The 27802-nt window shown below is 37.3% G+C and overlaps 1 long non-coding RNA gene across 1 annotated transcript in view; it reads right to left on the bottom strand.

Moving 5' to 3' along the window:
• Positions 1 to 27487, bottom strand: part of LOC121481805 — a 60751-nt gene extending 33264 nt beyond the window's left edge. Inside the window, exons 1-2 of the long non-coding RNA XR_005985423.1 lie at positions 27433 to 27487; positions 26646 to 26836 (exon numbers count right to left, since the gene is read on the bottom strand). This is a non-coding gene — a long non-coding RNA (uncharacterized LOC121481805). The remainder of the gene's footprint in view (positions 1 to 26645; positions 26837 to 27432) is intronic.
• Between the last annotated feature and the right edge of the window lie 315 nt (positions 27488 to 27802).

Raw genomic sequence — 27802 nt, 5'->3', positions numbered from 1 at the left:
TTGTCAATATGTATCAAAACTTAAAATTTATAATATATTTTTTGATCTGGCAGTTATACTAGAAAAAAAAAACCTCCCAAAATATATCATGAGAAATGTTTATAAAATTTTAATGTATTTTTTGAATGATCATTTATGATGGTAGAAGTTTGGAGACATCATTACTGCTTCAAATGTGAAGTGATTTTAAAAATTGGGGCCCATAATGTAACAGAATAATATGCAACCACTGAAAAACATGTTTCTGAGAATATTTAATAACATGGAATCCACCCAAAATGTAATGCTAAATGCAAAACAGCAGGAAAAACTATAGAATGCCATTTTATAGGAAATAACACCATTTTATAGTAAAAAAAAACCCACAAATGAATATATATATATGTGTATACATACATATACACTCACACATATACCCATATATATTCAATAATGTTTAACTATGGGTAATAAGAATAAATGTTTATTTTATTCTATTTATTTTCGGGATCCCTCCTATATTATTCATTCATTACATTGAAATTATAAAAAACTATTTAAAATGATCAGATAACTAAATTGTTAATCAAACTATGGATCTGCCATCTTCTGCAGGCTGAAGCTCTCTACTCTGTCTCCTATAGTTATAGAGTACATTCCAGAAAGGGTGATGATAGAGCTAGCACAATCAAAATTGACTATTTATACCCTAAGGAGACATTTCTGGAGTAAATTTCTGAAGCACAATTTATTCTCTAGATTTTCAAAATACCTATTGTTCCTGAGGTATCTCCAGATGTCTAAAGAGAAACTTTTCTAGCTACATATCATTTTACATGTATTTTGCTTCCCCGAAATCAAAACCTTGCTTCTTTCTCCTGGAACCATCACTTAGCCAGGTAACATTTCCTACTAGACATTGAAATTTGAATGTGTATCACTCAACTACATACGACATGGAAATATCTTACCTCTGACAAGTTGTGTGGGGCCTTTACTTAATGATGCCTAAGAAAACCCAGGTATTTGCAATAATATCACCAAGACCATTAAACATTAAAGAAAACAAAAGAGAAAACTTTTTAAAACACTATCTCTTGTGTGTTTATTATTTGCTTCAGGTCCCTTTCTGCACACTAGGTAAGTTTGCAAGCTCTATTAATTATTTTAGGAAGTCGGGTTACTCTTCTTCTTTTCTCTCCCTTTCCATTCCTTTGTCTCCTGGGATCATGAAACAGTTAAATCGCCTCCCAAATCATCATATAAAAGCAATGTCCACAGCAGGAGCATCTGCTCATTATTAGATTATGTGGGTACTAGTCAGGGTAGAACTCTGAGCAGACTAAGTAATAGCAGGGGAAGCATAGTTGTGGAAAAGCAACCCACAACCTGAACTGCCAGGACACAAAATTACCCTTTGGTCTTGGCACAGACATTGCCTCCATTTTTGTTTTTTCTATGCTGCTCTTTTTACTTCACACGAAAAACATTCAAACTCATTAGTTTACATTACTTCCAATCAAGGATCTGAAAATATGAAAAGATTACTTTTAAAATGTCTAGATATTCCATCTTCGTCCTAGTTTTCTCTACTCTACTTTCCCACCCAAAAAGGAAGAAGAAAGTGCCTGGTATTTAACTGGGCCTGAAATCAGAAGAGCCAGAGTACCACAAAAAAAAGTCCGCTGTTTTGATATTTTTGGCGAACACCACGGGTGGATGTTCTAGAAACGTGGCCAAATTTTCAACCCTACTTTGTGGACTAACTTGTGAGGTTCTGAGCATTTGGAAGGAAACAGATAAGCAACTCAGCATCAGATTTTATTTAAATAGAACCCAGACACTAAGGGTCTCTGGGTTCAACAAAGGTGACATTTTTGTAGCTCGTATGGTCTGACTGTCTGACTCCATTGACCAGTCAGAGGTGAACTTGCAAGCAGCACAGATTCCCCACACTAGGCACAGACACACCACAGAGCCAGAAGAGGATTTCCTGGTGGCTCAATGAGTCTAGTAAAGGATTCTCTGGTCACATGTAAACTCCACATCAGATGTTTGACAATCCCGCTCTATGCTTGCTTTGTTTGGGAACACATCTGTGAAGATGACTTAATTTTTAACTGCAACTTTTCATTAAAGAAGTAACTTCTTGTTAGAATGACACAAAGCAACAAAATAAACAGGAACTCTAAGAGTTTGTAGAGAAAATATTTCACTGATTCTTTTAAAATAAAACCAAAAAACATTCCCCAAACATCTCACCAATTATCTGTTTAGCCTGAACTGAGGAAAAGAATGAGGCAATCCTTTCATATATAAAAAGAAAAACAATGTGGAAAGATGGATGACTACATTCGATGAATTGGGGATGACTTTTTAGAGACGTACTCCAAACTATCTCCCCATCACTTTGTCCTCATACCTAACTTCTCCAAGAGAAATCATTCAACTTATTTTTTTTCCAGTAGCTACTATGTGCTATAAGAACTTCTTTTAAAAATGTAATACTTTGGGGTGCTTGGGTGGCTCAGTTGGTTGAGCCTCTGCCTTCAGCTGGAGTCATGATCCTGGGGTCCTGGGATGGAACCCCATGTCTGCCTCCTGCTCAGTGGGGAGCCTGCTTCTCCCTCTGCCTCTGCCTCCTGCTCCCCCTGCTTGTGCTCTCTCTTTCTCTTTCTCTTTCTGTGTCAAATAAATAAGTAAAACATCTTTTTAAAAAGGAATAAAATGTAATATTTTGAAAGGGAGGCTATTAGGCTACTAGTTGTTCAACACATTGATTTGGACTTGTTTTTCAGATTAGTTGCAGAACACCATGGGAGGGGATCACAGGATAGATGAGGTTTTTATTTATGGGGATTATGGCTCAGATGCTTTTTAGATCAAGGTGGGTTATTAGCTGTAATAACTGGAAGCATGACCAGGGAAGGCAAACTTTAGGTTGGCCATGAATTCATGTATTTATTTAAGAATGTAAATGTCGTGGGGTGAGCATAGAAAAAAAAAATCAAATAAAAGATAGGTAGGTTCAAAATAGTGATATAGATAAAAAAAAAAAAAGTGGATGTATTATCAAAAGACCCAGAGAGTCTAGGACATAGTGGAAGTTAATTGAATACAAAACAAATATAAGTACGGTGAATTAAGAGCTTGAAATTACCAATATCGATTCATATCTGTCCTCTTATATTACTGAATTTTTTATCAAAATATTTCCAATCTAGAAAGATGGAACTAAAGAAATCAATAAGGGATTAGAAGCCCCATCATAGATATCATGTGTTTCATTTTTTGTTGTATTTTCAGTGAAACTAGCATAGTTAAAAAACCTTAAGGTTGTTGCTGCTCTTATTCAAAATATCAATAGCAATTGGGGAACCTGCATGGCTCAATCTGTTGAGTATCTGACTCTTGGTTTCAACTCAGGTCAGGATCTCAGGATCATGGGATCGAGCCCCATGTCAGGCTCCATGCTCAGCGGGAGTCTGCTTGAAATCCACTCCCTCCCCCTCTGCCCTTCCCACCACTCACACACACACACACACATGCACGCTCTCTCTCTTTCTCTTTTAAAGATTTTATTTATTTATTCATGAGAGACACAGAGAGAGAGGCAGAGACATAGGCAGAGGGAGGAGCAGGCTGTCTGTGGGGAGCTTGATGCAGAACTGGATCCCAGGACCCTGGAATCAAGACCTGAGCCAAAGGCAGAAGCTCAACCACTAAGGCACCCAGATGCCCCTTGCACTCTCTCCCTAATAAATAAATAATCTTAAAACTATATCAGCATCTAACATGACTGATTATCTTTCTTCCTTCACACTATTTTTCCCTTGCTTTGACATTTCGCTTGCTCAGTTTCCCTTTTATGTCTCTAAATGCTCCTTCTCCAATGTTTCTTTACTGTGCTTCTACCCACAGTCATGTCCGGAGTTCAATCCTTGGATCCCCTCTCTACTTAGGTAATTCCAACTAGTTTCATGACTTCATATAACATTTCTTTGTTGACAATTCACAAATATGTCTACAATCCTGACCTCTCCCTAAACACCAGATGGACGTGTACTGGCCTGTTAGCCACCTCCACATGAATAACAAAACCACTGCAAACCCAGCTCCCTAAAAACACACCTGGGACTGCCGTCTAACGCCATGGCTTCCTCAGCCTGCTCCGAAGGCCACAGCCACTCCAATCTCTAATTCTAATTGCTCTGGCCAAACACCAGATGAGCAGCCTGGCCTTCTTTACCACAGATCTCACAAACATCCAGTTTGTCAACAAATCCTATGGGTTCTACCTTCAACATTTCTTCAGAAAATGTCCACCTTTCTCTTCCTCCATTGCTACCACATTCACACAAAACCACAGTCATGTCTTTTTTGGACTTTTTGCAATTAACTCTCCTTCCTGGTCTTCTTGCTTCTACCTTTCTTCTTAGTCCCAGTCTTCGGAGCTGGTGTACCCGTTTAAAATTCAAAGTAGATTATGGCATTTCCTGACCTAACTTTTCCAATGACTTCTCATCCTATTTGGAGTAAATGCCAAAGCTCTTCTGCTATCCTATAAAACCTACAGGATGTGGCTCTCCATCCAACTATCTGAGCTCATCCCCTTGCATTTTCCAACTTCATTTCCCAGCCCTCAGTGTCTACACTGGCCTCTTAGAACACCTCTAGCCTCAGGGCCTTTTCACTCACAGACTGCCTCTCTGGGGGAAACTCCTCCATCAAATAACTCACTTCCTTGAGGTCTCTGCTTTTCTGTCATTTCATCAGAAGACTTCCTTGACTGCTCAATATAAAAATAGAATCCCTCTCCTGCTTCTAATTCTAACAAGGTTGCCAGATTGGGGATGGAAGAGCACCGAGATAGTTATATTTATATTTCAGATGAACAACAAATATTTCATCTTTTAGTATAAATATATCCCAAGTATTGCAGAAGATATATTTTATGCTTTAAAAAAAAACCAATATTGCACGGGACATGCTTATACTAAAAAATTATTTAGTGTTTATCTGAAATTAAATTTTAGCTTAATGCCCTAGCAAGTCTAAGTCCATCTCAATACTTCTTTTATTTTAGTTTTCTCCATAGTATACATAACCACTTGACTTACCACATCTTTGTTTCTCGTCTGTCTCTTGAATTAGACTGAGGGCAAGGACTTTGATTTATTCAGTATTTTATCTTATCACCAAGAACAACGCCTGGGCGGGCAAAGATTTGTTGAATGGATGAATGAACGAATGAATGAATGACTGAATTAATGGAATGTTGATAATTACTATCTACTATTGCTCTCTACTATACTAGTAGAGTTGGGGGATGTGTTCTGTTTGCTCTCCTGTGATCTCCCACGGTCTTATTTCTTTATCCCCACCCAGATCCCATTTGTTCCTGGCCAGGAAAGGGACAGGAGGATCTGAAGGCCTGGTTTGGCTTCTAGGAAAATTCTGCCTTAAGCCTCCCCATTGCACTGTCTTCTTTACCAAGCCTCAGCCAGCCTGTTTCTGTTTCTCATGCCTGCCTGGTGTTTAACACAGGAACCAAAGAGGCAGAGTAGTTTAGGGATTCTTAGTGGGCTGTGTTTTCGGAAGGAAAAACCCTGTTGGATAGCGAATGTCATTCTGAATTCTTTAGATGTCAGGGCTGAGCTCACAGAAAGTCATTGTTTATGTCTGAAACAAATCTTTATTATGTGATTGAAAAAATTCTCAGTTACTCTAACTTACTTTTATTAAAAAGTTTAATGTGTTTTTATTTCTTCCAGGCAGTAGATAAAAAGGTGTCATACAAATATTGATTTAAAATCCTAGCAAGTTTGCCCTCTTTTCTAAATCTTTTTTTGCTCTTTGAAGACAAATATATGCTTTCATGGATGTGTGTGTGTGTGTGTGTGTGTGTGTGTGTGTGTGTGTTTATGTTAAGGCTACTTTATGTCAGGAAGCAAATCACTGTTCCCTTTATTTTTAGGGGAAAAAGAAATATTTTCCAGTCCTAGGTTAACAAATAAAATATAGCAATGCAATGTATTTTTCTAAATTATTGAAATTAGTGTTAATAACTGCACATTATATAGAAGTGTGCATGAACTCAACTCCATCCCCTGAAGAAACCTACCAAGCAGCAATTATAACACATGAACCTCCACAGCTTGAAAATTTAACTAGAAAGAAGACTGACGTGAGAATATACTTGATTTAATAGTATCAGAAACATTTTACAGGTAAGAAAACAGTTTCTAGAATAAACATAAAAATCTCCTAAAATTCACAAAATTGGCATAGTTCTTAAATTATAAACTCCAAGTCTGTCAAATCCCAAACAACCAGCACTTTAAAGTTACTGATTATAATTTAAAGTGCTAACAATGACATTTTGCAATGAATAATCCATTAACGATCATGTCCTAGACCAACCACTCAAGTAAAAACTCCACTACTTCATTCACGACTTTACAGACGGCCCGTTTCCTCGCCAAATATTTTCCATACCGTGCTACCAATATTCTCCAATATGTTTTGTCTGGAAATTTCAAACATAGTTCTTGCTCTTCAGCAGGGCTTGCTTTCATTCTTCACTGAAGGCTATTCCCAAATTCACTGTCTCGTTGAGCCTCACGACGAACCTGATCCCCAGACTGTCTCTAGGAACCTCATTTTACTTCTTAATTTACAGACAACAAACAATCATTCCTCCACTTCTAGCTCTACCACGTGTAACCTTCCATAAACTCTTGGCATTTTACTACAGCAATTTACTACTCAGCAATTTACTACAACATATTGTCTTTATAATAAAAGATGAAGTAAAATGAGTGAAAACTTACTGAGTAATTATTATATACCAACTGCTTTTCCATGCAGCTCACAAATAGAAACTCATTGAATTCTAACACAGCCTCCTGTGGAGCTCCTATTCTTTCCCCCTATTCCTCACAAAAGAAGACTGAGGCCCAGAGACAGGAATGCAACCAGAGCATAGCTCCAGAACCCTGGCTCCCCCAACCTCTATCTACATGTGTCCCCCCCATCCGACTGGGCTCTCCGTAAATTCAGTGATTCTTTACTGGTAAGACTTGCATCTCCAGTGCCGGGCATAGTTTCTGCATCATAGCAGGAATTACATAGTTTCTTACTAAAGTAAATGAAAGGAATGAAAGAAGGAACAAAACGACAGAGGGAGATAGAGGAATACATTAGATTAGATTAGATTAATAGATTAGAGGAATTTTTTTTTTTTAACAACTCACTTGTTCTGTTAAACTGTCAGCATCTTCTGAGCCCTCACCCATTTATTCTACCAAAGACAGAGAGGCAAACAGACAACAAAACAAAATAAGTCTTCACATGACCAAAGCAAGCAAACAGATGAACTAAGCCCTCTTTATGTATAACTCATTTCTTCCAGGACATTGAACATCAGACAAATTAAAGTACTATTCATTCAATCAACCACTAATTTAATAAATGTTTCCTAAATACATATTTAGCTACCCAATTCCCAGAGGGGCTTGTTGTGTTTCCTTCCTTCCTTCCTTCCTTCCTTCCTTCCTTCCTTCCTTCCTTCCTTCCTTCCTTCCTTTCTTCTTTCTTCTTTCTTTTCTTCTTTCTTTTCTTCTTTCTTTTCTTTTCTTTCTTTCTTTCTTTCTTTCTTTCTTTCTTTCTTTCTTTCTTTCTTTTCTTTTTCCTTCTCAAGGGAAAAAGTCATCTTACATATAATTTACTTATTAATTATATTAATTGTTAATTATATAGCTCAACCTTCTGGAATATAGTAAGGTCGACAACTTTGCTTTATTCTTTGGTGTATACTGAGCACATACAACCATGTCTGATGCAGCTTACACAGTCAACAGATATTTATTAACTGAATGAATCAGTGTTGAAAAAAAAGCATAAAGCTGAAGAGAGTATAGTGCATTTAGTAATGAAAAGTAATTGGCAGGATTAGGGCCGAACTAGATACATACAGGAAAATGTACACTCAAAAGTCATTGAGAAATATGAATGATATTGCCAACAGCCAAATAGGTAATACAGGAAAAGAGAAAGAAAGTTGGGCGGGTGGAGCTGGGAGTTAAATTTTGATAAGGTTTAATTTGAATTGCATGTAGAGCATCCATGATTTTGAGTAGGCAACCAAAAATTCCTAGCTCTCTAAGAATTGCCAATATGCAAAGCCATAAGGATCAAAGTATTCAATACTTCATGATGAAAGCCAGTATTTGTGATTGAGTTCATAGTTGATTTCTTGCTTTTCAGCCTTCTACTGCAAAAATATAAATAGGTTGGAATACAGGATTGAAATGAAAAATAAAATAAAATATATTCTTTAGAACTTACTGTGTGTATGTGCATTTATCTGGCTAACAGATATTTGGAGTAATGATTTGAAGTGCCCCTCATTTTACTGATAGTAAGATTGAAAGGAGCTGGCTAATGACAACCATTTTGTCCTATGCATTAGGATTATGTTCACTAAGAAATGGAAAGACTAGTAGTATTGACAGAAAAGATTGGTGAAATAGGTCCTGTAATGAAGAGAATTATGGAATCCAGGAACACGAGTGAAAATTAAAATGTTGCCAAGGAGGAGGGAAAATAGGGATAGAGCAAATATATAGAGGTCCTTTAAGGAATGGAGAAAATTGATGGAGATAAATTTTATGATATTGATATTCTAGGACAAATATAAGGCAGGTGTATCAGTCAGGGTTCTCCAGAGAAACATTCTTATGTTTCCATTTGTGTATTTCTATATTTACATTTTAATATATATTTATATTTCTGTATATATACATTGAAATAGAAATATATTTCTAGGATAGGGTATACAGATATTTCTATGTAGAATATACAGAAATATATCTTACCCTATATCAAGAAATTTATTTTAAGGAATTGGTCACATGATTGTAAGGACTGGCAAGTCCTAAAGCCACAGGGCAGGCCAGATGGCTAGAAACTCAGGCAGGAATTGAAGCAGCAGTTTTGAGACCGAATCTCTTCAAGAAATCTCAATTTTTGCTTTTACGGCCTTCAACTTATTAGATGAGGCTCATCCACATTATCAAGGGTAATCTGCTTTACTCACAGTCAACTAACTATAGATGTTAATCACAATCTAGGAATATCTAGATTTGGTTTTGGCTAATGGTACCATCATCTCACCAAGTAGACATATAAAATTAACCAATCATAGAAAGATTATATGCAAAGTTCAGCCTGAATAAGAAAGCAAGACTAGAGCTGGTCCAAAGTAGCTCCCAGTATGTATCTCACCATTTGTTTAGAAAGGTAGACGGGGGAGAAGGTAAGAGTGGGACACAGAACCAAGCATTAATTGAGAAGACAATGGCCTAGTTAAAGTACAAAGCAGGACATAGGCACCAACCAGGACGCTCACTGAGCTAAGAACCAGAACACCTGGCTCCCAACTTTGCATTGAGGGGTTGTTTTATTTGGGTCACATGCAACACTGTTTCCCTGAAGCTGAATGGAAATATTTATATCTCCTTCACCTGCATGGAAAGATCATTTTTCAAGTCAAATGAGATAATGTATGTGAAAGACTTTAAAATATATACATCTTTATATAGACAAGTCTATTATTTCTATTATTGCCACTATGAAAACTTTATGAGCTAAAGTCTATGTCACTCCAATAGAGATGGAGCCAAGTGAACATATGAACTTAAGAAATAACAGCAAATTTAACATTGAATGGAGACTGTCGCCGAACACCGCCATCCGCTTGTATTGCCTGTTTGGTTCCCTCAGTCTCATCCACTGGAGCTGCTCACTTAGAGACCACTGTGCCTATAATAAAGCATCAATATCCTGTTGAAAGGCAAACCGTGATGTGAGTGAATATGTATTGCTTTTACTAGGTTACGGTGATCAATATGGAATTAAAATCTACAAGTTCAAATGAGACTTAGAGTTATTCTCTGAGTGAAGATTTAGCAACAAAGACTGCCGAGTATTTAATCAAAAGGTGATTCATAGTTTTAATCCTATGTTATTATTCCTTCTTCTAGCTTTAGGAATGTTTTAGTAATCAAAATGTCTACATGGAAGACAAATAATTTGAAAGTCTTGAGTTATTGGATGTTCACAAATTATATAAGCAAACTGCATTTAAGCATAATTAATAGCATATATAGTATTGTGATTAATGGGTTGAGGGAACAGCAGAAGAAAAATCCTTTCTTTTTTTTCTCAATAAAAAGAGAAATATCTATGTGTATATACTACTTACTTTAACAAATTTGTGGATGAGGAAAAAGCATTATCATTACTATGAAAATGGGAACACAATTTCCAAGCCCAAATGAAGGGCACTAGCAATAAGGATTAAAATCTATATAAACCTGACATAACAAAATGATAATCCAAGATAAAATTTATGAAAATATGCATGCTAGCAAGTAATTGTGCTTTGACCAGCAAAGAAATTATTTCTTAATAAACAGTTCCTTTAAATAACCACAGTCTAATACATTTGAATATTTATTTACAGATGATTCTTTGTTTGGCATAAAAGCTGGAAGCCATCCCAGGTGAGATACTAAAGAGTTAGAAGACTATGCCAACTAAAGTTTTATAACAAAATAATGATATATCATTCCTGAAATCAAAATGTAAACCAATGAGGAAAACATTATTTAGAATAATTTGAACTCATAAAATTTCAGAAATATCTTAATTGGGTAAAGTGAACTCTGTGTACCAATAATGATCCAACAGAAATCTTCCTCAGCTTGGGTTCTTCCAAAAAGAAGCCTCTTGAGAAGGGCTTGAGGGAAGATTGTTTATTTGGGGGAAATCCCCCCAAAAGAACAACTAGGAGTGGGGATTGAAGAAAGCAAAACAGAAGAGGGGGAAGGAAAGTAGCACCCAACTGATCACTATTGTGGATATTAGGGCTCAGTGTCTGAGGGGACTCTGAGAGAAATCACGTGGACTGAGTTCACCATGGGCTTGCTTGCCTGAGACCAGGGTAGAGGCAAGTATTTCTTGATGGTTCCCACTCCCTATTAGTCAAATTTCCCTTGAGGATGTAACATGCCTACCCTTCCAGATGTCCACAAGCCCAGCCTTTTACACTGAGGTTGTAGAGAAGTTCTAGGACAGAAAACAAGATGCTGGATTCAGTTGTGGCTAGACATTACCAGGTGCATCTGCACTGACTGGATGTCCCACAATGGCAAGGACGTAGGCTGCTAGAGGGACAGGAGATAGGGCACGCTGTCTGCGAGAGGTTTCCCTTCTTCAAATATTACTGACAAGATTTAAAGTCAACCTGAATGGCAATAGGATTTAGAAAAGGCTTCCCCCACCCCGAGAGATTTGCTCCAATGTTTTCAGCAGAGTTAGGTAAAATAGATCCACGGAATTTTAGATGAAAAGATCTTGGAAGACTCTCTGCCAAGGCATAAGCTCTTCTGTATTATGAAAAAAGAAGCTCCTAGATGTATTAATACCATATGACTCAGATCAGGATAAGACCTAAGTCTTTTTTTTTTCTAATTTAGAGCTTTCCAGTTTTTATTTCATATTTGAGATGCATTCATTTGCTCATCAATAATGCTGAATACAATCTTCCACACACTGCAGATCTGTTTCTGCCTGTCTGTCTCAAGTTAGAATGGTGTCATTAAAAAAAAAAAAAAAAAGAATGGCGTCATTATGTTTTTTTTGAGCATCTACTACCAATACCACTAATACTACTATTATTACTAATAATAATAATAATACTAACAGAACCCATAAGGAAATATGAATTTAATTTGCCTCAGGATATATAGGGAGCTATTTATTACCTTATATTTTTATTTTCTCCACCTTGAAACATTATCCTGCCTAGTTTTCATACCATAATACTTCTTTTCTTTTCTTCCTACCTTCCTGATCATTGGTTTGATTTTTTTAGCCTTTACCTCTTCATTACAATTTCAGTATTTCAGTTTTCTGGGCAACTTGCATCCCCCTCTTCCTTGCCCTCTATTGTCTCCTTAGACAACCTTATCCACTCTCCATGGCTTTCTACACAGAAGCAGCATACATGTTTATCTGTGGTCTAGCTCTCTCCTCTGAGCTCCAGGTCTTGTTCCCACTGCTCTCTGGATATTTTCACATGGGTATTTCCAAGGCTACAGTCCAAACCAATCATATGGTTTTCTTTCAATCCTGGCCCTCATCCTCAGCACCTCTCTCCTTCTCCATTGAAGAGCATCACAGGGTACCAATTGTACAATCAGTGACTCAGTGGCATCTTATAACTTGTCGTCTCCCAGGGGCACCTGGGTGGCTTAGTTGGTCAAGTGTCCAAATCTTGATTTCAGCTTGGGTCATGATCTCAGTGTTGTGACGTTGAGCCTGCTTGAGATTCTCTCTTTCTCTCTTTCCCTCTCCCTCTTCCAGTCTCCCCTGCTCACACACACTTGCTCTCTCTCTCTCTCTCTCTCTCTCTCTCTCTCTCAAGAAAAACAGTTCTCATCATGAAATGGGCAAAAGACATGAAGAGAAATCTCACAGAGGAAGACATGGACATGGCCAACACGCACATGAGAAAATGCTCTGCATCACTTGCCATCAGAGAAATACAAATCAAAACCACAATGAGATCCCACCTCACACCAGTGAGAATGGGGAAAATTAACAAGGCAGGAAACCACAAATGTTGGAGAGGATGCGGAGAAAAGGGAACCCTCTTACACTGCTGGTGGGAATGTGAACTGGTGCAGCCACTCTGGAAAACTGTGTGGAGGTTCCTCAAAAAGAGTTAAAAATAGACCTGCCCTACGACCCAGCAATTGCACTGTTGGGGATTTACCCCAAAGATACAGATGCAGTGTAATGCCGGGACACCTGCACCCCGATGTTTCTAGCAGCAATGTCCACAATAGCCAAACTGTGGAAGGAGCCTCGGTGTCCATAGAAAGATGAATGGATAAAGAAGATGTGGTTTATGTACACAATGGAATATTACTCAGCCATTAGAAATGACAGATACCCACCATTTGCTTCAATTTGGATGGAACTGGAGGGTATTATGCTGAGTGAAATAAGTCAATCGGAGAAGGACAAACATTATATGTTCTCATTCATTTGGGGAATATAAATAATAGTGAAAGGGAATATAAGGGAAGGGAGAAGAAATGCGTGGAAAATATCAGAAAGGGAGACAGAACATGAAGACTCCTAACTCTGGTAGAAGGGGAGGAGGGCGGGGGGTGGGGTGAATGGGTGACAGGCACTGAGGGGGGCACTTGACCGGATGAGCCCTGGGTGTTATTCTGTATGTTGGCAAATTGAACGCCAATAAAAAATAAATTTATTATTGATAAAAAAAAAACAGTTCTCAAAAAAAAGTCCACTCCTAAACTCCTCTCTATCCAAAGCAAACTCCTTTGAATATATATATGAATATTTATGTTAATAATACAGATACTGTTTATACTTATAAATACTAAATATACATTTGTTATTTTAATAAACTAGTATTATTGCATCATAAATAAATATACATTGACTCCTTTCTGCTGTCTTCTCTTTCTGCATCATCATCCCAGGACAAACACTCATCCCCTCTTTCTTGGACTACTATAGCAACTTCCTATCAAAAGGACTCATTTACAGCCAATGTGGTTTCCCATATCACAGCCAGAATATTCTTTCCAAAAGGCAAATGCAAAATGCTGTATTCATCCCTTGGTCCTTTCCCCTCTCTTCTGATTAAAATGTCAGTGGCTCTCCATTGCATTTAGTGTGAAGGCTAAAATCCATAGCCTGGCCCCTGCCTGCTTCTTACAGCTCACATTTCCTCATCCCCAGGGATGTGTCACTGCTCCTTCTTCCTGTTCCTCATCCTCCTTTATGCAAGAACTCCTACTATTCATTTCAGTCTTAGTTCAGTTCTGATTTCCTCTGAGGGGTAATTCCTGACCTCTCTCATTAGGCAATACTCTCATAATACTTTCTTCTTCTCATTTAAAGCACTTACACCAGCATAGTTTCATTTTCATATAGATCTTTGTAATCCTTTGAATTATGCTGTGTGCCTTCTAGAATACAGGCTCTAAAGGCAAGGGGCTCTTTAAAAAAAATTATTTATTTGAGAGTGAGCAAGCAAGAGCGAGAACTAGAGAGAGCACAAACAGGGGGAGCTGTAGAGAAAGAGGGAGAAGAGCTGCTGAGCAGAGAGCCAGACTCAGGGCTCCATCCTGGATTCCAGGACTATGATCTGAGCTGAAGGCAGATGCTTAAACAACTGAGCCACCCAGGTGTACCAGGCAGGAGGTCTCTTTCACTTGCATACACGCATGCATTTGCACATACTCACACATGCACACAACACACACATACACACAAGGCTCTCTTCTTACCTTCAGGCTTTCCAGTCCTAGAAGAGTATAGGTACAGAATAGGCCCTTAGATACCTAATTGGATTAATGAACAATGCCTAGGCTGAATTCAAACATGAATTTGGTATCAGTTTGTTCTCCTCAACATTACATGAGCCTAAGTGAATTAGATTTTCTTCACAGTATATGCAGACAGTGCTTATAAGTGGAAGACATATATACATTCAATTTGGCCCCAAAAGTGAATGAATATTTCCTGACATAAATCATTTATGAATCTTCTGATCACAGTCTTAATCAAATTTTTTAAAGTTAAATTAAAATAATTTTATCATAAATGCAGGCATTTCCAGCACCATCTATCAAGGCTAAGAATATAGTCAACTTTGTTTAATGGGATTTGCTTATATTCTAGCTAAAACATACGTTCTCTACTATCACCCCATAGAAGACATAGTGCATGGATCTTAGTGATCTTGTCATAATTATCAGTATGAATAACTGAATTTTATATCTTTGGGAAAAGGTCAAGTGTATCTTATAGCTTCTGATTTCAATCTTTTCCCCATCTCTTAATAGCAAGAAAACAGAAGTGCCACATGTAGAAGGTCGACTGACATTATTTAAATTCTAGTTAAATATACCCTAGAATGATTACAGATTCCTGGAGCCATGAGTATTGAAGACAAACATTGTAGTTGTTGCACACTTATAGAAGTGGAGTAGAAGTGTGAGGAGAGAGAGGTGAAGAGGACAGAAGAAGGGAAACTCTTAAAAAGGAAAAGAAAGGTAATGAACAAACAACTAGAGATTTCAATACACTAGCAGCATGTGATTCACCCGATCTTGATGATAACATTTGACAAGGCTACACTCCAAAGATTAAGGCCTCCTTCCCTTGGAAGAGAAAGAATACAAGAACACCCAATTCATTGATTTTTTTTTTAATTTTTTACAGGGTCAGCCCACAAAGTGATCCTTACTATCAGCTCATGATAAGGGTTGCAGTTGTGTTCCTGAAATTATCATACTCTTATAGGCATGAAAACAAAAGAAAGAAATACAGGAAGGAGGGAACATGCTTTATTAAAAAAAAAAATCCACATACACCTAAAATATATGCCTCAAAAAACACAGCTTTCTTTTTGGCTTTTCTCTTTCAAGATTTGAAAGGCAGGACAAATGCCCGTAACAATAGGGAACAGTTAGGAAACTATAATATAAATATGTATTTTGTGGTCTTTTCTAAAACCTGCATTTTGAGTTATACTTCATGGTGACTGCTTTAGAAATGTCAATGCCACAACAGACTCAAACTTTTAAAATTTGATCTATTGCCCAAGACTGATGTGGCATTCATATAACTGTTTTTATTTCTTTTAATAAACTGATTGCTTCTACAATTTAAAGAATTCCAAAAATGAGTGAATAATTAGTATACTTTTCCCTTTTGAGTGACCAATGTAAAAAAAGTATGCAGGAATTTAAAACAAAGTGGTATTTTCCCAACACTGAGAAGAAGCCTCTGGACTTAACATATAAACATCAATAAAAACATCTAGGGAAGTTACTCCTTTGTATCTACTGAAGTTAAAGTAAAGCCATTAGGCAATTATTTTAGAAATACCAAACCAGGGGCGCCTGGGTGGCTCAGTTGGTTAAGCATCTGCTTTTGGCTCAGGTCATGATCTCAGGGTCCTGGGATCAAGCCCTGCATCGGGTTCTCTGCTTAGGGGAGGGCCTGCTTCTCCCTCTCCCTCTCCCTTTGCCTACCACTCGCCTACTTGTGTTCATTCTCTCTGTCAAATAAATAAATAAGGGATGCCTGGCTGGCTCAGCTGTTGAGCGTCTGCCTTCGGCTCAGGTCATGATCCCAGAGTCCCAGGATCAAGTCCCGCATCGGGTTCCCTGCATGAAGCCTGCTTCTCCCTCTGCCTGTGTCTCTGCCTCTATCTGTGTGTCTCTAATCAATGAATAAATGAATGAATGAATGAATCAATCAATCAGTCTTTCTAAATAAATAAATAAAACATTAAAAAAAAAGAAATACCAAATCATGTTGACTGACTTCCTCTATAAATTAAATGTATTTGCTGAGTGCTCAATATTGCACCTGATATTTTTCTAAACATGAGCTTTCAACTACATCAAGGAATTCTCAAAAAGGAAAGTGGACATATGACACTAAGTCATTAATACATGTTGACTAGCTACCGTTTTATATAATGTGTGTTCAATAAGCATTTTTTCAAATTTGCATTTTACATGATTTCTTACATTGTTTCTCAAGAGGAAGCATGTAAATAAACCCCAGAAAATAGAAAACAAATGTATTAATTAATGAGTTAGAACCAAGGTATTATATTTGACGTTGAAAGACAAAATTCCCTAGAGGTTTACACAGAGTATACTTTGAAAGTGAAGATATGACTGGGTCCAGCTCCCTGTTTCCTCTTCTATGTGGTCAGTTTCCTAGTAACAGAAGAATGGAAACTCGAGAGTAGCCTGGAAATTGAGTGTGGGGAGACCAGTGCCTCTTCCAGGTGGAATCTGAGATGTTGCAGACCACAGACTGAAGGTGAGGCAAAGCAGGTGGACCCAGACCAGCTGCGAGAGATTTTTGCATCTCGTGACAGTAGAATAATTCTCATGTGTTTAAGGATTGCCAAAGCTATAGCAAAAGGCCTCTCAGAGAGTCCCATGACCCCAGTGGGCCATGGGACCAGCAGGATTTTGCTCAGGAGTCTGAGAAAGGGCTGGAAAGAAGTTAGAAAGACAAAGTTACCAATTCTAAATGGGCTTGGCAGGCAAGACTCAAGCAACCTCTGTGAACTTGGGGGCTAAAGGTGAGATACTGGACCTCTCAGAGGTTCCCCTCCTTGACATGACTCTGATCCTCAGAGCCCTGTCTGAAGCCTTGGATCTGTGTAAGCTTCTTCGTACTTAGACTCCACCCTGCTTCAGTTGTTGTCCCACATTCCGCCCCCTCACACATCCTTCCCACCCATCTAGAGTCGGCCAAAGTGACTGAGACCCCAGTATTTTTCCTTTCTTGAGGACCCTTCTATCCTAATCTCTTAATGTTTATTTTCCAACTTTCTTCAGGCCCCCAGCCCAGCAGAGTTATATCTAATGGCTAACAGAGCAACTTGGCTCTTTACTTATCAGGTAGTTTTTCAAATATTTTGCTCATGCCCTAAGTTGTCTCTGTTTCTCTCAAGGAGTAGGCTCATGAAACTCAGAGGCTAAAATTTTACTCATTTTCCCTTTGCATTTTGATGTGTTATCTCTTCCCTGAGTTTTCTGGAAAGGGCCAAGGTTGGGTATAAGGAAAAGGCAAAGCATCAGTTCATAGTTCAAAACTTTAACCCACCACATTATTACTTATATGCAATGTAAAAAGCCATGAATATAATTACAGAATTTACAGGGGGGTATAAACCAAGGTGAAACAAACTCAGTATATGAAAGAATCATAAGGAAATAAAGAAGGAATAAAAAAAGAAAAGAAAGAAGAAAGTGTGTATCTGTGTTCAAATATGTGCGTGGAAGAGATCTATATGCTTTGGTGTGACGCTGAGTAAACATAATTGGTGGTATACACCATAAAGTTTCTGAGATAGACCTCAGTATCTGAAATATCAAAGAAGTGCCCTATTGTGACCTCAGAATGATTTTGTTTATTTTTAAGCACCAAAATTTTATGGTGTACATCAGATTTTCACATAACTATATAAAGACAACATTTTAATTGCAATTAGGAAAACAGACACTGTCACTTCTACAATCTTCCACTAAAAAAAATACCCCTCCGTCCCAATGTTAACCTTGCTCCTTTGGTTCTTCTTCCTTCTTCCTTCTTTGGTTCTTTCTCCAAACCTTACTCAGTGTCCTGGTCACAGGGTGTAGACGAAGAGATACTATACACCGAGTCAATAATGTGTCACTCATTTCATCTTACTAAGTTCAGGAGTTGTTAAGGTAGTAAGAGAGATGCAAGGCCCAGCAAGAAAACACCAAGAGTCCTGCTAATTGTCCCTTGATAAACATAAGTCACTGAAAACTTGTGTGAATAGATGACATTTTAAAAGGCAAAATCTTAACTATTCTTAGCTGACAAATTCTTTGGAAGCTTCTTAAAGGAATAAGCTGGCAATGCTCTCACATTTCAACTTTAAAATGAAAGGAATCTCTGAACTTTCCTTCTTTAGCAACAAACTCCCTTAACTCCTTCCCTCCCTTACATAAACAAAACCAAACCAAACTAAAACCCACAAAAAACAAACAGTTTAAGATCCTTGGTGTGTGTGTATTCACACACAATATGCACACACACACACATCCACCTCTTTTCCTAGAGCAAGGGATCACCTAGAGCATTTACCCTTCATATCTCATTAGTCAAATTTAATGCTTTTATTTTCCTCTTTCATTTAGATTTCATTTTCTCATGATAAAAATGGATAGCTGTGGCTTAGAAAATGAGAAACTGGATCAACTATGAACTGGAGCAAAGTTGAAGACAACTAAATATTTCGAGAGTATTTTCGGTAATTCCATGATCTTTCCTGACAGTTGGTCACTCTACCCTCACTGCATCCTGTGGTGTAATGTTACATACCCAGAGTCCATGATGCAACACAGCACAAGTTCAAGGGTAGTAGTAGTAGTAGTCGTCTTACTTTTTTTTTTTTTAATTAAATGGTTTCTCCAAGCATGTCTAATGATTTAATGGTGTGTTGTAGCTCTGGAGTTGTGAGTTCATTAAAGATATTTGGAGTACTGGCTCCGTGAAGCTTAGCTGCATGTAGCCACTGGATCACATATCCACTGCCCTGCCATATAAGAAGAAAACATCTTGGAATATAACTATTAGTTGGCTTTGTGGTGTTGGGTTAGTGTGCCAGTCTGAGGTTAGAGCACAGATGAAATCCCAAGCCCTAAGCTTTGTATTATATAGTATTGTATTTTTGATGTTGTACTTAAGGGTCAATTACTGTTTCCATTATAAACCCTGTTTTTCAAAGGTTTATAACTCACCAATTTTCATTTTGGTATGCAAGCTGCATGAGTATACAGGTTTTAAAAATAGTTTAAATTGGGCAGTGCCATTTTTAGATATAAAGCAGTAAAATGCACTCTTCCATTTGTTACAGTTTGTTTTGGAAGTTTCCAATCTAAAAGTTTATTCTATCTTAAAATGCAACAATGCTTTTTTTTTCATGTATTTACATAATAGCTATTCATAGGGAAGATGGTAAAAGGAGGGCAGGGGAGATATCAAATGAAACTTCAAGGAGGAAAACAATTAAAAATATTTTTTCTTCTGACTACTTATGGGCAGATGTCAAAACCCTTAAAAACCAATACATTGATCAATCAATACTCCCTCAGCATGGGCACTATTTCATGCTACTATTGTGGCAGGTACTTTGAGGAATAAAAGGGCTTCCTGTCCTAATGTGCTTGAAATTCTAGGAGAAAAATACAAAGGCAGCAATATTAAGCATAATGGCAACATACATTGAAGCATGAGAGTGATAATCATGTGGCTAAGACTTTCAGAGGCAGAGGCAAAGCCACTTACGGAGTTGTGCAACTCACTGGCGTCCTGCAAAAAGAGTGAGAGATTCCAATGCATGGGCAATTGCCCAGATGTGGAAATTTACCCATGTAGGGTCATGCAATATTTAGAACTCTCTTTCCCTGATCATCAGAATTTGAAAATCCCTGCTTAAGGGATTTCAATTTTTCAAAATTATTTTCTCTGTCATTCTCAATGTTTCCAAATGATAAAAGCAAATTTCCCCCCTGTATTAATCTAAGTTAAACTTCTCAAAATGGTCGTCTACGCTAGCTATTTTCACTCCATCACTCAGCTCTCACGCCTCCATCTCTTCCAGTCTGGTTTCCTGCACCACTGTACTGCTCCTACTGCTCTTGCCAAAGTCACAATGACCCCCTTGCTGCAGCTGCTGCTGCTGCCAACGAAGAAGCCTTTGCTTTTCTCTTTTGTCCAAATTTATCTCTGTTTATGAGATTACCACAATCTTCTAGCTTTTGTCTTATGATGATCTTTGTCATTTTTCAGTCTACCCAATAGCTACTCCCCCCTCCTTCCTATTGGCATCTCTATTTCCCTTTTGGAGAAAGCTCCATAGGTGTGGAGTTTGAGTGGAAGGTCATTGTTGCTTCCTATCATGGAAGCTGAAGGCGTATAACCTTCTTCTCTTTTCCCCAGCACAGAGAGTAGTGCTGTAAGCTGGGCTCAGCCAATCAGACACTTCTTTCTGGGATTTTAAAGCTTGATCAAATCAGGGTATAGGGATAATTAAAAGTCATTTCCACCACTGCCACCGTGTCCAGCTTGCTCTACTTATGCTATCCCGCTCTCCATATCTCCCTTTATTAATGCCCATTTTTCAACTCTGGTTCTTCATGTTTTCTTAATTTCTGTTCTCTCCAGAAAGTTTTTGATAAATTTAAATTTTCCTTAAGATAGTCTTCTGTTGCCTATAAAAAGAATGTAGATTGCTGTAATTTCCAATTCTCTGGCTCCTCTTTTTTACGGCTTTTGGAGATTCATTTTCCTCTGTCTCTTCCTTACATGTTGCATGTCTTCCAGATACTTGTTATTATTCCTTTTCATTTCACCCTAAACTATCTACCTGGATTATTTTAACTACTTCCTTGACCTCAACTGTCACCTGCATGCTAATGACGTCAAAATCCATCCAGCCATCCCAAATCTCTCCTCTGATCCTCATAGTTCTTTATTCGGGCCACTTGTGCTTTTGCTTATTTTATAAATATTGAGTGAACTTCAACTATGTGGCAGATATGATAAACAATGGAGCAACAGTAAGAAACAACGCCATGAGTTTTTCTATTTCGTGGTGGTTAGTCTAGTGGGTTCCATAATCCTGTGAACTCCATAATCCCATAAAACTTTAATCTAATGGATGTCATAGTCTGGTGGATCTCATAGGTGCCATGTAATATTCAATATCTCCACCTGGATATCTCAAAAAAGAGTGAATTCTTTATGTTCCCCTAACATCTGCACTTGTATATTCCTCCTACTGGGTTCCCTGTTTCAATGAAAATATTCAGTTGCTTATGCCAGGAACCTGAGCCTAAAACGAACTTTTCCTCTTCACTCCACCCCCATCTCTGCACCAATCATTAAAGCCTAGCTGAGCAAGTTTCTCACTAACTCTAAAATGTGCTCACTGTTACGACTTCTGTGCTGTCCTATCGACATAGGTTCCATCCTCCTTCTTTAGAATCAACACAACCCTAGTCTCACCCTTTGTGTCCAGATTGCTGCCAGAATGATCTTGATAAAATTCAAGTCTATTTGTGGTTATATTTTGATCAAAACCCTTTAAAAGCTCTATAATAATCTCAAAATTATTTATATAAGTGAGTCAGCAAATGAATTGTGGTCTCTCTTAAATCTCCTTCTATTTGGCATATCCTCTCAATTTCATATGAATGCCAAGCAGCCCAGCTCTACTCATTCTTTAGATCACTTCGTTTTCCCTAGGAAGCCTTACTCTGTCAACAAGACTGGGTTATGTTCTCTTTTATGAGTTCTTCAAACATCTTGTTTCTCCACATTCTAACATCCATTACTCTGTATCATTAATTGCTATGTTGTATAAGTAGATTTTATTAGTAAGACATTTGAAAACTGAAATCACATGCCTTTCTACATTGCTTTATCTGTAGCACATAGCAGATCAGTAAACATAGGATAAAATAAATTAATTTTAGCTTTTGCATTATCAAAAACTCAAATATCAAACTGTGAAAATACTTGTGTTGGTTTTCTCTAGGCTTTAAATATGTTGGGTAGATTGGTTTGATAGTTGACTGATAATTATATCTATCTGATAATTATGGAACCTGTTTATAAGCTGTGTTTTATGGCTTCAGTTATCAGAGATGAAACAGAAATCCAGAATCTCAGGTATGTGATTCTGTTCCTCATATGGATCCTAAGATGCTATATTTCCCCAATTCCTATTTTCTTCTCCTTTTCTTCCTGAACCTCTTCAAAGATAAACATCAGATACCCAGAATGAGATAATGTTCTTTGTGCTCATTCAGCAATACATAAAAGATCATTGGGACCACTTGGGTGGCTCAGTCAATTAAGTGTTGGACTCCTGATTTCTGCTCAGGTCATGGTCTCAGGGTTATGAGATAGAGCCCCACGTGGACTCCTCACTCAGTGCAGAGTCTGCTTCAAATTCTCTCTCTCTCTCTCTCTCCCACTTTTTCTCTATCCTTACACCCCTCCCTCTACTCCTGCACACACACACTCTCTCTCGCTCTCTCTAAAACAAATAAATAAAATCTTTAAAAAGTAAAGATCATCAGAATCTGTAGCTATCTAAACTCTGAGGCACAAATCTGAAAAATGTTGAGTTAGAAAATAATAATTGGAAAAGAAATTATATCAAGTATCTAGTATGTGTCAGATGGCCCACTGAACTCATCATTTGGGGGAAGGTAGATACAAATATGAATTCAGCACAGTATAGACCAATATTATGGTACATGAGCCTCCTTGAGAGTTCCTGAGACCCTTTCAGGGGTCTGAAGGATCAAAAGTGTTTGCATAAGGATTTTTTTTTTTTTTTGCCTTTTTTTACTCTTATTCTCTCATGAGCCTACAATGGGGTTTTCCAAAGGCTACATAATATTTGACATTACAATTAATTGAATGAAGAAGCAGATCAGAAAATCTAGATATTGAAAAGACTCGCTAAAATGTAAAACAGTGCCACTCTTCTCACTAAATATTTTGTTTTGGAAAATATAGCTATCTTTCATGAAAACCCTATTTATGGTAAAGTAGTAGATTTATTATTGTTTTGAAATATAAACTGGTGAATACTTTTTAATTTCACTTTTAATTTTTGGTAAGGTAAATATGGATAGATCTAATACCCAACTATTGAATGTCCTCAATAATTTTTGTGAGGAACACGGTTCTGAGACCAAAAAGTTTGACAATTGCTGACATAAATAGTGAAATAAAAGAGGAGGCATCTGTCAATCAATAACATGGCCCTGAACATGACTGAAGCTAAAGCAAGTCCAGGGGTGTATGATCCAGTGTGGTTTAGGGCCCCATTCTGCTATGTGTCAGCCAGTCTTCTAGGACCATAGCACTAAGATAAGGGGAGATTCATAACTAGTACATGCATGTAAATATCAGCAGTAGGCTTTCTTTGAGTGGTTGAGGAGATGCCTTGCAGGGCATTCTGTTCCCCTTTTCTTTCTCATATCATTGATTCAAGGAGCATCATCATTTGATTCCTATGAAAAGCCACATTATTGAACATATCTCTATAGTATAGTAAATTTTGGTTGAAATATGACAAAAATGAGGAAAGTCTTTGAGCACTCCTCTTTCTCCAGCCTGTTTGCAGCTATCCTGCTTCAGCTAACTCTCAACAGTTGTTTGGGTGTCATGCCAAGCAGGTGTATGATCAATGTTTATAAAGTTACCGACTGATTGATCGATTATCTTGCCTAAAGACCTGCAGAAAGCATTACTTCATTCTTGGCAGGCTAGTCTATTAACCATGTGGCAAATTACTTCTATGAATAGAAGTATTCAACTACTCTCTTATTCAATGTAACTGTCTCATATTCTGAAAGAATGAATACAAGGTCAGTGTAAGTGTCCTCAGTGCCTTGGGAGAGGATTTTAGGGTTGCTCTTTTTAATAGACTTTTGCTAAGAGTAGCAAAGGCATCATAAAAAGAACAGTTAACGAAACTTGTTTTCTTCATTACCAAACTTAATATAAATACTTCACCATGAATGTTCTTCTTTTTTTTCTTTTTTAAATTATTCATGAAGTCTTTCTTATGTTGGGGGGTGGTGATATATAAGAATAATCTCAGGAATGATTGCAATAGGAAAGCAGTAATATAATATTTTTGAACCCCAACTAATATAAGGATGATTCATAATCCCCCAAAATACAATACAATAAAACTGAGAATGCAGGTTAGTCCTTAATTTGACCTACATTAAATAATTATGATGTAGAGGTAAACTCATAGATAATTTCAAGGACTCCAGAAGGCTTCAGCTTAAGTAAATGAGATCTTAGATTTTACACTCTGACATCCCTCGTTTTTATTTTTCCCTCAGGTGCAAACTCACATCAGGACCTCTTTCCTGTGCAATTAGCAAGGTAACTGCCTTACCTAGCTGGCATTACCCCTTTTCGTTTTGGGGTCTGCAAACATTTGCCACTTACACTCAGATCATGTTTTTGTGAGAGGCCACAGAGTGACTTTCTTAAAGCTATCAAAGCCTTCCTCATTATCCTTTATGGGCTGTGCAGAAAACATCTCAACTATTAGACATTTAACTGAGTGCAGTAGAATGGGTTTTCTGGCCCCCTCCAGTTCCTTGGGTAAAAGCTCTGTTCATAATCAGTTTCTGGTTTTTTAAATGACCCTCAAGAGGTTCCTTCCGGTCCACTTCAGTTCCCTTTTTAGTGTCCCATTGATTTTCCAGACTTTAGGAACGTGTCCTTAACTGCCTGCTTTTCCATTGGCTCTCTCTACTGAATGCTAAAGGAACACTTTGTTACTTCATACACTGAGACAGGAATATCTTGAAAACCAACACACCATTTATAACAGTACAGTTTACAATAGCATTTCCTGCAGAAAGAAGGTGCCTTTCTCAGAAGGAGAAGGACAATTTCTGCACCCCATTTACTTTCAAAACTACAAGCAACACCCTTGTTTCTTGTCAATAAAAAGGAAGATAGACTAGAGTAGCAATCACAATACATAAATGATATTATTCGTCCCTAGAGTATATACCAAGTAGTAATTCACTCAAAGAGCTTGCATGAATTATAAATGGCAGGAAAGCACAGAGAGGGAACCTCAGTCCAGACCCACTCCACACGGCTGTTACATGAACATTTTAAATTCAGACAAGCTACACAAACTATATAATGAGACCGCAAAGGTATATAATTTACTCTTGATTCCCTTCCTGCTCTAAATCTCATTTTGAATAATATAAGGATGCTATAGAAGCTGTGAATCTGAAGGTACAACACCGATTAAATTTTAAAAACAAATACGCTAATCCATGTAGAATCTGAAAAACCTCTTGGGAGTGGTGGGACTTTCAAAGAGACTAAGGCTCTTTAGTCAAAGAGACTAAGACAAAGAGGGCTACTCCGCTTGGCCCTACCCACCCCTGAAATAAAAACAAAAAACAAAAACAGCTAGAGAAAGACAAGAGAAATCTTGGGTTCCAAACTATACACAGATGTGGAAGACAGAAATATAAGCATGCAGAAAACTGGGACATTTATGGAGCATTTGGTAATGTAACAGTGTGCACTGAGGGATCCTGCTTTAACCAGAAACTCGGGTGGCAAAACCATTATTGTTTCTGTTGCTGAAAAAAAAAAAAAAAAGTATTCCTGTTGTAATATAACATTGTTATATTGTCCAGGTCTTTTTTAGCCTTTATAATAAAAAATTGTAGTCATTTCCCAAAGAAAAGTCCTAGAATGATCAGATCATAAGCTCTATAAATAAACATATGCCAGAGACCCTCAGCCTTGTCTCAGTGTACAGGATTCACACATCCTATTTCCTTGTTTTCCTCCAGCATTTTTCTTGAAGTTCCTTTGAACAAAATAATCAGGGGGAATTGGGGAGGTAAAAGGGAAAGAAATCTTTTCCCCTTGTAGAAAAGAATAATTGTATAGAAGAATTTCTTACACACATGCACACATATCCCCCCCCCCGCCCCCCAAAAAAAGCAATAGCTAAGTTGCAACAGAATCGTTATCAGAAAGCCTGTGTTAGAAAGAGAAAAAGATACAAAGGCAAAGACTCATCTGAATGACCCTAGTTAAGGGTCTTACCAAAGAGACAGCTGAAGTTATCTTTGAAAACTGGTGAGTCGCCCTGCTTGGCTGAGTTTGAATTGAATGTTCCCAAAGTAACATTTCACAAACAGGGATACCCTTCCATTTCACACTGCTCTTTCTCGAAATAGCAACACCATTTAGCAATATTTCATATCAAGACAATTACATTGTAGAATTATTATAGTCTTAGTGCTTCATTAAAATTAAAAAAAAAAAGTTAAATCCCTGTTTTGTTGAACACAAGAAATGAATAGTAAATATTGATTTAGAATGAATGCAAACATTTCCCTAGGAGTGGATAATTACTGCCTTTCTATGCAAAACACTTATATTTGAAGAAGCACTTCACTTACTTTGCCATGCGGTATACATTCTTTAGTACGTTGTAAATTATACGTTGTCCTGGACAGTGTCTGCTCTATAATTTCTTGTGTCTCTACACCAGAGTCAGTATGTAATTTTAAACTACAAAGTTTCTGCCAACTAGGAGAACAGGCTTAACTCTTTCTCTTTGCTGGGTTCTCAAATCCTTACAGGAAAAGATCTGGAAAGCAAGAGGACAGATGATCTCAGATCTGGGGCAGTTTGGTCTCTGTTTTAAACTAACAGAAATGCCACTAGTTAACTGGCCACAGATTTACAAAGTAGAGACTAAATTGAATATAAAATGTGTGGACCTAAGTCAGTTTGCAGCCTATCTAGAAGACATGAATTAAATAATTAACATTAGAAATTTTGAATGAAGCATGAGTGTTTTAAATATTTGTTGTAGAAAGGTCTAGTTAAATAAGGCACTTTAGAATATATTGTATTTTAGAATATATCTTTTTTCAAACCTTTGATCTTCATAGTTCTATCCCTCTGCCAAGATATTTGCAACACAGCACGTTTTAAATTATGTAAAGGACTATATTTTAACCACTTCAATATCATCTACATAGATGGTGATTTAATTCAGAAGTTGATGTTAGAATACTTCTAATTGGATTCCTTAATATAAAAATATTAAATATAAAAATTATAAAATATCATGTATATCATTATATTCATCATTTTTGCTTATCAAATTATCCTTCTCTACAGAAATAAAAAAATTGCAAAAATAAAATACTTGCAAAATAGCAAGATTAAAGTACTCACCATTCAATTCTCTGTTTCTATAAAATTATTTTTTCCTTGTTTGTTTGTTTGTTCCATATGTAAATGATACCATACAGTACTTGTCTTTCTCTGTCTGGCTTATTTCACCTACCATAATGCTCTCAGAATGATGGTTGCCAGGGTCTGCAATGAGGGGAAAATGGGAAGAGGTAGGTCAAAGGGTACAAACTTTCAGTTATAAGAAGAATAAATTCTGAGGATCTAATGTGCAGCATGGAGATCATAGTTAATAACATGGTATCATATACTTGAAAGCGGCGGAGAGTGGATCTTAAGTGTTCTCTCACTACACACACAAAGAGTTAAGAGTTAGGTTAATAATCACCACCCTGGTAATCATTCCACTGTA

The sequence above is a fragment of the Vulpes lagopus genome, chromosome 24 (assembly GCF_018345385.1).
Source record: "Vulpes lagopus strain Blue_001 chromosome 24, ASM1834538v1, whole genome shotgun sequence".
Lineage (NCBI taxonomy): Eukaryota > Metazoa > Chordata > Mammalia > Carnivora > Canidae > Vulpes > Vulpes lagopus.
The sequence above is the reverse complement of the archived record's forward strand: the minus strand, read 5'-3'. Positions and strand labels throughout refer to the sequence as shown.